The 11,111-nt window shown below is 42.3% G+C and overlaps 1 protein-coding gene across 2 annotated transcripts in view; it reads left to right on the top strand.

The window, feature by feature from the left end:
* Positions 1-490: 490 nt before the first annotated feature.
* The window catches only part of pde4ba (phosphodiesterase 4B, cAMP-specific a), a 620,274-nt gene continuing 609,653 nt past the window's right edge, over positions 491-11,111 (top strand). For both annotated transcript variants that reach the window (XM_072273878.1, XM_072273877.1), the window contains exon 1: positions 491-869. The gene's annotated coding sequence lies outside the window, so the exon portion shown is untranslated. The remainder of the gene's footprint in view (positions 870-11,111) is intronic.

Raw genomic sequence — 11,111 nt, 5'->3', positions numbered from 1 at the left:
TTTTCTGAGAATACAAATTGGATAGGCATGGACGTTGCTGTCAATAATGAGTTAATCCTATAACTCAGAATCTCCCCTTGTTGGTCAAGCAAAAGTCTTATGGCCTTCCAACTTACTTTACCAGAGGAACAGTTTGGTAGGGACGCCAGAATTTACACCCCAATCCTAATTCTTTGGGTGCGGCAATTAATCAACATTTATTTAGCATTCTTCATCAAAACAAATTATTCTGGCAAAATTATAGTACAACATGACGATCTTGAGGTTTCACCACAGAGTGTTCGTATTTACACATAAATAGACGACTTACCTGCCAAAAAACGGGCAGCAGCCACTGACGTAATCAGCGTAGCGGAACCCAGGGCGAGTTAATTGCAAAGCACACGCCCCTTTTCAATGCCTTTGCGCATGTTACTGGTACTACACTTTGCACTTCATTCAAATGCATGCGGAAAACCAGATGGAGCTGTCAGAGGGAGACAGATAAACGTACGGCACCTTGCCAGGCTAGAAATGGGGCTGTAAATACAGAGAGCGGCAGGAGACTGTCGCATTGCCCAGGAACCTGACCTTCCTTAGCAACACTGCCTTCACTTGAGAGTGGGATCAAGTAGCCCGACAGGACATTGGCCGTGGAGCGCAATAGCCCGCAGGAACCGGACACCACCGCTCGCGTGAGCCAGGCAGCCGGAGAACAGAGGCTCGAGCTTCAGCTGGACATTCACTACCAGCACGGGCTCGACTGCTGGACACCGAGAGGGACAGTCTGACGAGGCTTTCAAACGCTTAGGTTTATTTTTAATCCCACTCTTCGCCACCTCGTTTTCCCACCTTCAGTCCGACGACAACACTTGTCTTCCGATTCCAAGGTAAGACTCGGGGAATAATCCGTAGTGTGCTGAGTTTGTGTTCACATTCTCATAGACATAAGCAGATAACAGATGAGCTGCACTGTACGGTTCCCGGTGAACACTCACAATAAACAATGCACAGTCGACAGAGGTTTCTTCTTCTTGGGCTGCCCTACTTGGGTGCTAGCAAGTACTTGGCTGATCTTGTATTTTATTTGTATTCCGTTTTGGTAAATTATCCATTGCCCCTCCCCCTTCCCATCACCCTTACATCATTTTAAAAGACGTTTTAAAGTACACAAATTCCTTGTGGCCCAGAATGGCACGTGTTGGAATATACACTCCCAGAACTGACCAGCTGAACTCCTGTTAAAATTTTGTGTGTTTTGAAGTTTTCTTGTCTTTGTATGGTCGCTAGCAATATAGGCTGGAACAGACTCGTGCCTTCCCTCCCTTTCATTGGTTGGTAAAGCTGTTCAAACGTACCGACCAGAGGGTGATTTCGAACGGCTTGATTGTAAGAAGGTTCCCTTCCATATCTTCACTTTTTCCATCTGAAACACCGAAGCGCTGAATGTACTGTATCTGCTCTTTTTATACGCAGAATACAAAGAAACACTATTTTTAGCTGCAGTGTTTAGTCTTCCTGTTTGCTAAGCATAGCAAATAGATCGTAAACCTGTAAACGTCCAATCCTGCAATTGTTGTGAGGACATCCAAATGGAGTTCAATGATTGAAACAAGACGAACCATTACCGAACAATAATGCAGTTTTGATCAGAAAATATTCATGGAGAATTTTGTATCAAACCGAAAGAAAATAGCTTTAGGATTTGATCATAGTCATCGTTCAAATTTTTCCGATGTCTTCGCAAACTTATAAAATGAAAGCGAGTTACCAGTCCACTTATTAATGGCAAAAACACGATGCCCTGTTGGTATAATTGACAGGTTCAGCAAATCCTGATTAATTGATTTTCGAATTCGAGTGAGTTCAAAATAAAAAAAACGTATTTCTGTTTCTTCAAGTTTAGTTTTGACTGTTATGGACATACTAAGTTTTTTTAACGTGTTTGACCATTAATATCATGTACTAAAACACTTGTGATATTAGAATCTTTGGCATTTCTTGCTTTATTAGTTCTTCCGTCAGGCGATACAGGACAATTGAACATGTAGACACTCCATTGTAGAAAGAATATTGAAGTAGAAAGGAAGCTTGAAATGTTGCATTTGTTCACTGGACCATTCTGACTTTCCAAACAGAATTGTAAAACTGAATTCTTGTTTTGCCAAAAGAAAGCATGTTAATGGATACTAAATTGTTTTGAAAACCTTGACTTACTGTCCATACATATCAATTGATTATGACAGTGTATTGAGGAGGTACAAGGTAAAATATAAACACGGCAGAATAAAATGTTACAGTACAGTAAAAGTGCAGTATGGATCTATCAGGGACATTGTTAAGCATCAGATTGCACAGTAAGTAAGTAACAAATGAAAAAGGATATTTTAACTGATTTAAATTGAGAAACTTGAAGAGTTTCCACACAAAGTAACTACTGTTGAAACCAAATAAACCGTGACATTTGATAGGAGACTAAATTTAAACCCCTTACAGAGTAAGCATTGAGAAGTAGCATGGCTGATAGTTTTGAGAGAGAGCTAGTACTGATGCAAGAATAAACTGAACAGTGTTGAAATGTATGCATATCTGTGTATCTCAAAATATAGGAGAGGCTGCATTCATCACAGATGTGATAAAGCTGGCATCCCATAAGGATGTGTCTAAAACCTATACTTTTTACACAGATTTGTGTTTGGGAAACAAAATCGACCAGAATTTGTAATTTTGACACTACAGAATTCATGCTCTTTTTGAGGTTTGTGGGTCTGTAGCTGCTGTAGAATGAGAACTGCAGCAGTCAAACAAGCTGTTAATCTGGACCTTCCCCTGTGTTAACCAACTCTAATGTGTTTAAAATTTAAATACTTCCCAGTTGTATAAAGATGCTTGTTTATAGAATGAATTGTTTAATGTGAATAGTGCATTATAAATTTTAATTTGCCTGAATCCTCATTTGTTAAATAAGCAGTTGCAGGCACTGCAATAACTCATCTGATTGTCCTACTCATTTGCACTCTAGTAAGGATGATGCTGATAAAATTTCAGATTAATTCGAACAGACTGGCACATAAGCACCGCAGATACTGCTGACTGGCAATAGGCAGACATTGATGTTCACAAACTCCAAAGCATGGAGTGCTTTTTATTGGCCTCTAGTGGCTAATGAGATTTCTAGTAAAATTTCAACTATACTATTGTTTGGCCTAGATTTATTTCTGTGTCGCCTGAATGGTGTTCCATCTTTCATCTTCATAAACCTGAGTCTTTCTACCCAAACTCTTTCTCTTGTCCATCAACTCCACAGAGTTAATCTCCATAGGCTCCCAATCTATTTCCATGGGCTCAGGCCCCTCTGTGGCCTCAAACCCTTCCTCCCACCCCCATCCCTAGAACTTATCTGGCCCAGTTGCTGGATCTGTTCTGCTAACTCTGCATTCTTGTGCATTTTGCAACATAGCTGTCAGGTTTTTGTTGTCTGGATTTTGACTTCAGGATTACCTATGTTGTTTTATGACTCCACTCTTAAAATGCATTTTCATATCTAACTCTTAACTAAGGTTTTGGTACATGTCCTAATATTTTTTTCTATGAAATTGTCGGCTTTTTCATCTTGTTTAATCTTGTATGGAGCTTTTTTGAGCAAAATACCTCCTTATGTAACATAAATGCAAGTTAGTAATGTCATAGTGAAGAGATGTCTTTAGTTTTTAATTGGTAAATTAGTTTATTATTGTCAAAGTACTGTGGTGTAATGAAAAACCTGTACACTGTACATCAATTCGTTACAGCAGTACAACAATACAAGGTAAACCAGGAGTGCAGAAGAGTGTTGCAATTAGAGAGAAAGTACAGTGCAGTTAAGTGCAAGGCCATAACAAGGAAGACTGAGGTCGAGTTAATTTAGCATATTAGGTAATTGTATATTGTCTTATAACAATGGGATAGATGCATGCTTTCAGACTTTTGTATCTTCTGCCTGATGGGAGGGGAGAAAAATGAATGTCCAGAGTAGGAGTATATTTGATTATGCTGTTAGCTTTACCAAGGTAGAGAGTCCATGGAGTGGAGGCTGGTTTCCATGATGTGCTGAATTGTGTTTTCAACTCTCTGTAGTCTCCTGTGGTCACAGGCAGAACAGTTGTCTTATCAAGCCATGATGTATGTGGACTGGATGCTTTCTAAAACTGGTGAGGGTCAAAGGAGACGTGCCATATGTTTTTGGGCTCCTGAGGAAGTAGTGATGTTGGTGTGCACTCTTGACTGCAGTATTTATGTGGTTGGATTTTAAAAAAAAAGGTTATTGGTGATGTTCTCTCCTAGGAATATGAAGCTCTCAACTTTCTCAACTTCAGCACCATTGAATTAAACAGGAGCATGTGCACTGTCCCCCTTCATGAACTCAATGACCGGCTATTTTGTTTTCCTGGCACTGAGGTAAAGGTTGTTCTTGTGACATCATGCCATAGGCTCTCTCTCTCACTCCTTTTTCTGTACTCTATTATTATGAGATACAGCCCACTATGGCTGTATCATCTGTAAACTTGTATATGGAGTCGGAGGAGAATCTGGCCACACAGTCTTGAGTGTATGGGGATTATAATAGGGGGCTGAGGACACACACTTGAGGGGAACTAGTGTTGATAATCGTTATTGAGGTGTTGATACCTATCTGTATTGATTGCAGTCTGTTGGTTGGGAAGTCAAAGTATTTGGCTGCAACGAGAGGAGGTGTCTTAGTCTCGCAGTTTGGAGATCAGTTTGTTTGGAATGATAGTAATGAAGGTGAAGCTGTAGTTAATAAACAATAGTCAAATGTTGGTGTTTTTATGGTTCAGATGCTCCAGAGATATGTAGGGAATTGCCATGCACTGTAGACCAGATTCAGTAACAGGTAAGTTGCAGTAGGTCAAGGTTGTCTAGGAGGCTGGAGTCAATATATGCCATGACCAGCTTTTTGAAGCACCCATGATGGAAGCCAAAGCTACCGGGCATAGACATTGAAGTATATTACTTGGTTTATTCAATAGCTGAATGATAGTGATGCCCTTAAGCAAGTGGGAATCTTCTATTTGTTGCATAAATTAAGTCATTGGAGAAAAGTACTGGTAGAAATGAAGCAGCCTCTTTATTTGACTAAACAAGGTACAGCAAGCATCATATTGATAGTCCTTCAGTGGAAACATCTGACTGGCCTAATGCTACCTGATATTTTGTGTGGCAAACATTAAAGGACAATCCCATATTTACAATGTATTCACAATGCTTTCTTTGAAACTACACATAAACTTCACATCTCTGAAATCACACTCACACCACAGATGTCTAAATGAATTCTGATCATCATTGTCCGGTCTGGGAGCTGCACTTTAAATGTAAATCTACAATCTATATTCAGAATTGAAGATCGGTGGCTGAAGTTATTTGCTAAATGTTCAAAACCCAAAAATCGCTCTAACAGTCCCTGCTCTTGGCCGTCCTGGACAAAAATAAATTCGTAGCAGAAAGGCCAAACTCAAATAGGGCAGCAGAAATGCCCTGCTATGGAATTCCCTCAATTACATTATGTGCATTTACCTCTAGCCTATCTTCCCTAATGGTACCTACAAAATGCTAAGCAGAGTGATTGTTCCAGAAATTTGAACAACAGTCTTTAGAAATGTAGCTTTGTGTGTATGCCTTTTGGCTCTTTCTCCATTGGCTGATTACAGCTTAATCAAATTTCTTGTCTTCACCCCTTCACTCTCTTTCCAGAGGCACCAGCAAGTTAAGTTCATCAGGCTCAAGGGTCCTCTAATCAATGCACGGGAAGGGGCTGGGGTGGTCTCTATTCGAATGCACGGGAAGGGGCTGGGGTGGTCTCTATTCGAATGCACGGGAAGGGGCTGGGGTGGTCTCTATTCGAATGCACGGGAAGGGGCTGGGGTGGTCTCTATTTGAATGCACGGGAAGGGGCTGGGGTGGTCTCTATTTGAATGACTGCAAGGACCTCTCCCTCATGGCACTAACTTCCGAATTGTCCAGTTGATCGCTGAGCCCAGCCACTGAAAGGGGTTAGCTCGCTTGCGTTCAGCCTTGGGATGACTGCCTTCAGAGGCCATGTGCAATCTTTCTCAGATTGCCATGCCATCAAAGTTATGGAACCTGATGTCTCTGCCTTAACTCTGTGTCCTGTGGTCACCTTCCCGTTTCCTGTGGGTGTGTTTCCATTAACTGTGATCAGGTCTGGTGTGGTCAGCTGATGTTCATCTCTTAGGTTCTCTGTAACTACATGTTTACTGGGTACACTTGATTCCCCGGCTCTCTCTGGGGGCAATGTGAAGATGAGTCGTACGGTGTAACCCGAGTCCAGTGTTTCCTCTGACTACCTCGCCGAGTCTGCACACAGACGCAAGTGTCACTTGTTAAAAGTGCTGTCTGTGGTCCCAGTCATCTGGGAGCAAGCCCTGCTCTTTTCTGGCAGCACCCTCACCATGTCTTGGTCGCCCTGCTATCTCCTTCCCATCTGGCTCTCTCTCTCTCTGATCAGCAATGTGCTGCTGTTGTTTTGCTTGGCCCTTTAACATATTAAGTTGGTTACAAAGGCCCTTCACATACTGTCATTCTATCCCTGTAAGTCCCAAGCTCACCGCAACCTATAATTACCCCATCAGAGAGTCACATGGCTTGCCCTATCAGTAATTCGTAGGGGACTGAGACCCAGCATGCGGTTTGGGGTTGCTCGCAATCTCATCAGAATTCCTGGTAGTACATCAACCCATGTCTTTCCCATCTCAGCTATAGCTTTGGCTAAGGCATTCTTGATTGTAAGGCATCCTTTCTCCTATTCCTGAACTCTGAGGGTGGTAGGGTATGTAGAACTATTGTTGATTCCCTAAGAGTCAGCACATTTCCCTAATCACTTTCCCTGTGAAATGTGCTCCCTGATCTGAGTCCACCTGGACTGGGGTTCCCCACCTTGGGAGGTTTTCTTGAACTAGAATTGGTGTTGATCCTTGTTGGGAAAGCGTTTACCCACTGGATGATGTGATCTATAATTACTAGACAACTGCTGTTTGGCAGGAGCCCTGTGAAGTCCATCTGGATGTTATCCCAGGGTCCCCTTGGCCATGGCTAGTTTGTCAGCTGTGGCTTTAAGCCCTTACCAGAGTTATACTGGGCATAAGTGGTACCACAGTAGCAGAACTTCTCAACGTCCCCAACCATCCCTAGCCATCACTAGTCTAGCCAAAGTCTTGTGATCATGCTCTGTCTTCCCTGATGTATCACCCTCTGGTATGACATCAGGAGGATCTTCCTAATGCATGGTGGGGCCACTGCAACTCCTTCCACCCCATGGGTCCAGATCCTATCTGGTCCCTTTTCTCCCTTTCTCCTCTATATATTTTTTTATTAAACGGTCTTAAGTCATTTCTTCCTGCACACTTGCAATTTCAATTGCCTCTTGTTCCTCTGTTTTCTTGACATTGATGTCTGCCCACTCATTTCCTTTCTGCTCCTCACTCTCCCCTTTCTGCTCCTCACTCTCCCCTTTCTGGTGAGCTTTTACTTTAATTGCTGCCACCTCTGCTGTCAGACTCACTGCTTTAACTGTTGTCGTATTCGGTACCCGTGCTGAATACCTGCCCATATTAAGGTTACAAATGCTCGTCGTGCCAATGCCATCAGATAATCATGCTCACCCTGATGGCATACCGGCTGTCTGTGTATGCATCACTTAATGTCCACGATACATTCTGTGAAATCGGACGTTATATGATTTGGACGTTGTGCAAACACCATATTATATACTTAGCAAACCTATATGGAGTTCCGTAGTGTACCTGTATTGACTAAATAGCCAAGAACTTGCACTAAAACTGTATACTGTACACTATAATAAATACACTATAATTTTTAATTTCATTTTAACCTTTTTTTTCACTTTTTAAACTTTTATGTAAACACTTTCTTAGCCTATATCACACACAATTTATCAACGATGATCAGGATTGTCCACATCACTGTTCTCAACTTCCCCATAGTGTTCCACTGGAAGAGTTTCAGGTCGAATAACCTGCGTTTGGAACCCGTGATGCACTTTACGGTAATATTTTCAAAATAAAGTTAAACAGAGAGATAATGCTACTTCGCTCAAGAAACGTGCGATACACGAGATTGGTTATGTCTGCTACGTCACGTTCTCCGATCGGAACTATGGACGTATATGCGATTGGACATTGTCCGAATGGACGTTAAGCAGCGCACACCTGTATATTTGTTCGTCTGCCTTTACTGTAGGGTAGTGCTTCTATCAGGGCCACCGGCTCTGCCACCTGGACTGAGAAGCCCCCTGGCAGTGCTCCTGAATCTCATTTGTCACCAGTTTGCTTCACCATGGCCCACCCAGTCCATGGCTTCCTGTCTATGAAACTCCAAGACCCATCCGTTTTTTAAAAAAAAAATCCTGTTCTTCCCCTTCCAGAGGTTGTTCCTTCACACTGGTATCTTCTTCCTATTTCTACTTGGCTCTTGTGTGTCTCCCCCCTCTGTTTGGATGGTGCTCATGGGATTCATTTCACTATTGTTACTGACTTGTGAACAACTGTCAGTGGTTCAGTTTTTATAGGATACTGCTTACATAGAAACATAGAAAATAGGTGCAGGAGTAGGCCATTTGGCCCTTCGAGCCTGTACCACCATTCAGTACGATCATGGCTGATCATCCAACTCAGAACCCTATACCTGCCTTCTCTCCATACCCCCCGATCCCTTTAGCCACAAGGGCCTTATCTAACTCCCTCTTAAATATAGCCAATGAACTGGCCTGAACTGTTTCCTGTGGCAGAGAATTCCACAGATTCACCACTCTCTGTGTGAAGAAGTTTTTCCTCATCTCGGTCCTAAAAGGCTTCCCCTTTATCCTCAAACTGTGACCCCTCATTCTGGACTTGCCCAACATCAGGAACAATCTTCCTGCATCTTACGGGATTTATGCAAGCCCCCTTTTATTTTAACTGGGTGTATCTTTACTCGACTCCACTCTTGCTTGTGTCTAGCCCACACTCCTGGGAACTGCTGACAGTAACCCATGGACATCATTCTGGCTCCAGTCCCTGATGATCGAAGATTCTGTGACTACGCTGACTATTGTGTATTCTGGTTGTACGTGTTCACTTCCCCTAGCTTGTCCATACTATTTCTCCCTTTCCTCAACCTGTAATGGCCATTACTTCCCTTGAGATGTTCTTTCCAAGGATAGCACCCTCGTTATTTGGACAGACCCAGAAGTACAGTGGAACCTGCACCTTGCCGATTTCGAGTATCTGTGACTTGCTTCTTTCTGCTTTCACTGTTTTCCTCTTGCACCTGTAATATTAATAGCCTGTCAAGTTGTTGGCAAGGGTAGGTCAGTTGTTGATACTGATGTTCCTGTGACAACTAACATATAGCATTGCTGGCCCCTAACAATGCTGTTGTATACAACTGTGGGATAAGGGTGCTGGCAGTGGGGGGCTGCTGTGACATCTTTTTCTGCCCTAGAAACCACCTTCAGCAGCTCTATGATCTGACTGACAGTCAGATCTGTCAGATTGGGTGCTGATGAGGTGAGAGATTGCACGTCTGCTGTGACTTTTACCTGCTTTTTTTTTATATAAATCCAAGAGTATTTTCAATAAACTTGCTCACTTTGACTGCTAAAATGGCTGGCCACATGATGGGTTGCACAAATGTATCCCACTCCTGACCCCAAATGTTGCATGAATAAAGTCACGGGAAAAAAGTACTGGTAGATATGAAGCAGCCTCTTTATTTGACAAAACAAGATAGAGCAGGCATCGTTTTGAGACTCTTTTGGTGGACAGGTCTGGCTGGCTCAACACTACCTGTTATTTTATGTGCTAAACATCAAAGGACACTTCCATATTTACAACGTATCCACAATGCTTTCTTTGAAATGCACACAAACTTCAAACCTCCTGATTCACACTTGAACCACACCTAGCAAAATTAATTTTAATCAGCATTGTCTGGTCAGTGATTCAAGGCTTTGATGAATCTATTGTTCAGAGCTGTTTTTTAAATTAAATCTATAATCTACATTCAGATTTGAAGTTTGGTCACTAAAACTATCTGCTAAACCCCAAAAGTCACTCTTAACAATATTGAAGCAGGTGAAGTTTAAAAATGTGTGCAGATATACTTGCTGGGCAATCTACATAGGGTCTGAGGACGTTGCCGGGGACACTATCTGAGCCAGATGCTTTCAGGGTTCACTCTCCAGAAAACTGATCTTGTTTCTGTTACGTGTCCACATTTTTGTCTTCCTGGGAGTCCATAGTTTCGTTTACTGTGAGCATTACATGTCCCCAGTTTCATTTTACTGGGAGTCCACAGTTTCGTTTCTATGAGCGTTACCTTATGACATATGCTGATGGTATAAAAGAAATTTGGACATAGTGCTGAGGAGGAGTTGAAGGAAAGAGAGAGAGAGTGAAGATTGTAGACTTCGAGCTATCAAGGAACAGCTCATGATCAAGAAGGGTAAAGTCTAATGCTTACCCATACCCAAAGGATTGGGTTAATCAGCGGCACGCTGTGCATTGTGGAGACGTATCTGTCCTTCATATGATCCATGAGTGTGGATTTCATGACAGTCACTTTGTGAAATCGCTCTTCGTGGACGTCGGAACAGCATTCCTCGGCTGGGATCTTCGGTAACCGTTTCTTCGTTCGCTAGCCGTGGAATCTTTGGAATTCATCGTGATCGCCTCGTCGCTGCACTGTGAATCCACAAGTCTCTCCTCTCACCTATTTCGTGAATTACTGGGACTCTCTGAACTGCCACTTTAAGACTGTGCTTCAGTAAGATTTGTTAAGAACGGGTTTGACTGTAAGGGAGCTATAGAGGCATAACACTGTTAACTTCTGTTTAAGAAAGTAGTTTATTTAATTTTCTATATTTTTGAGTAGATGTTAATAAATATAGTGGTTTTAATATTAAAACCCGACTCAATTTGTTATCTCTTACTGCTGCTATGTTACAGAATCGTAACATTTCTGCATTGGTGGCTGTAGGTTCAGGTGCTTTGAAGGCTGTTGGGGTGGATGATGACATTCCAATTTCCTTGTGTCAAAAATCTGCATAGAAT

The sequence above is a fragment of the Mobula birostris genome, chromosome 12 (genome assembly GCF_030028105.1).
Source record: "Mobula birostris isolate sMobBir1 chromosome 12, sMobBir1.hap1, whole genome shotgun sequence".
Lineage (NCBI taxonomy): Eukaryota > Metazoa > Chordata > Chondrichthyes > Myliobatiformes > Myliobatidae > Mobula > Mobula birostris.
Note: the sequence above shows the minus strand (reverse complement) of the source record. Positions and strands in the feature narration are given on the sequence as shown.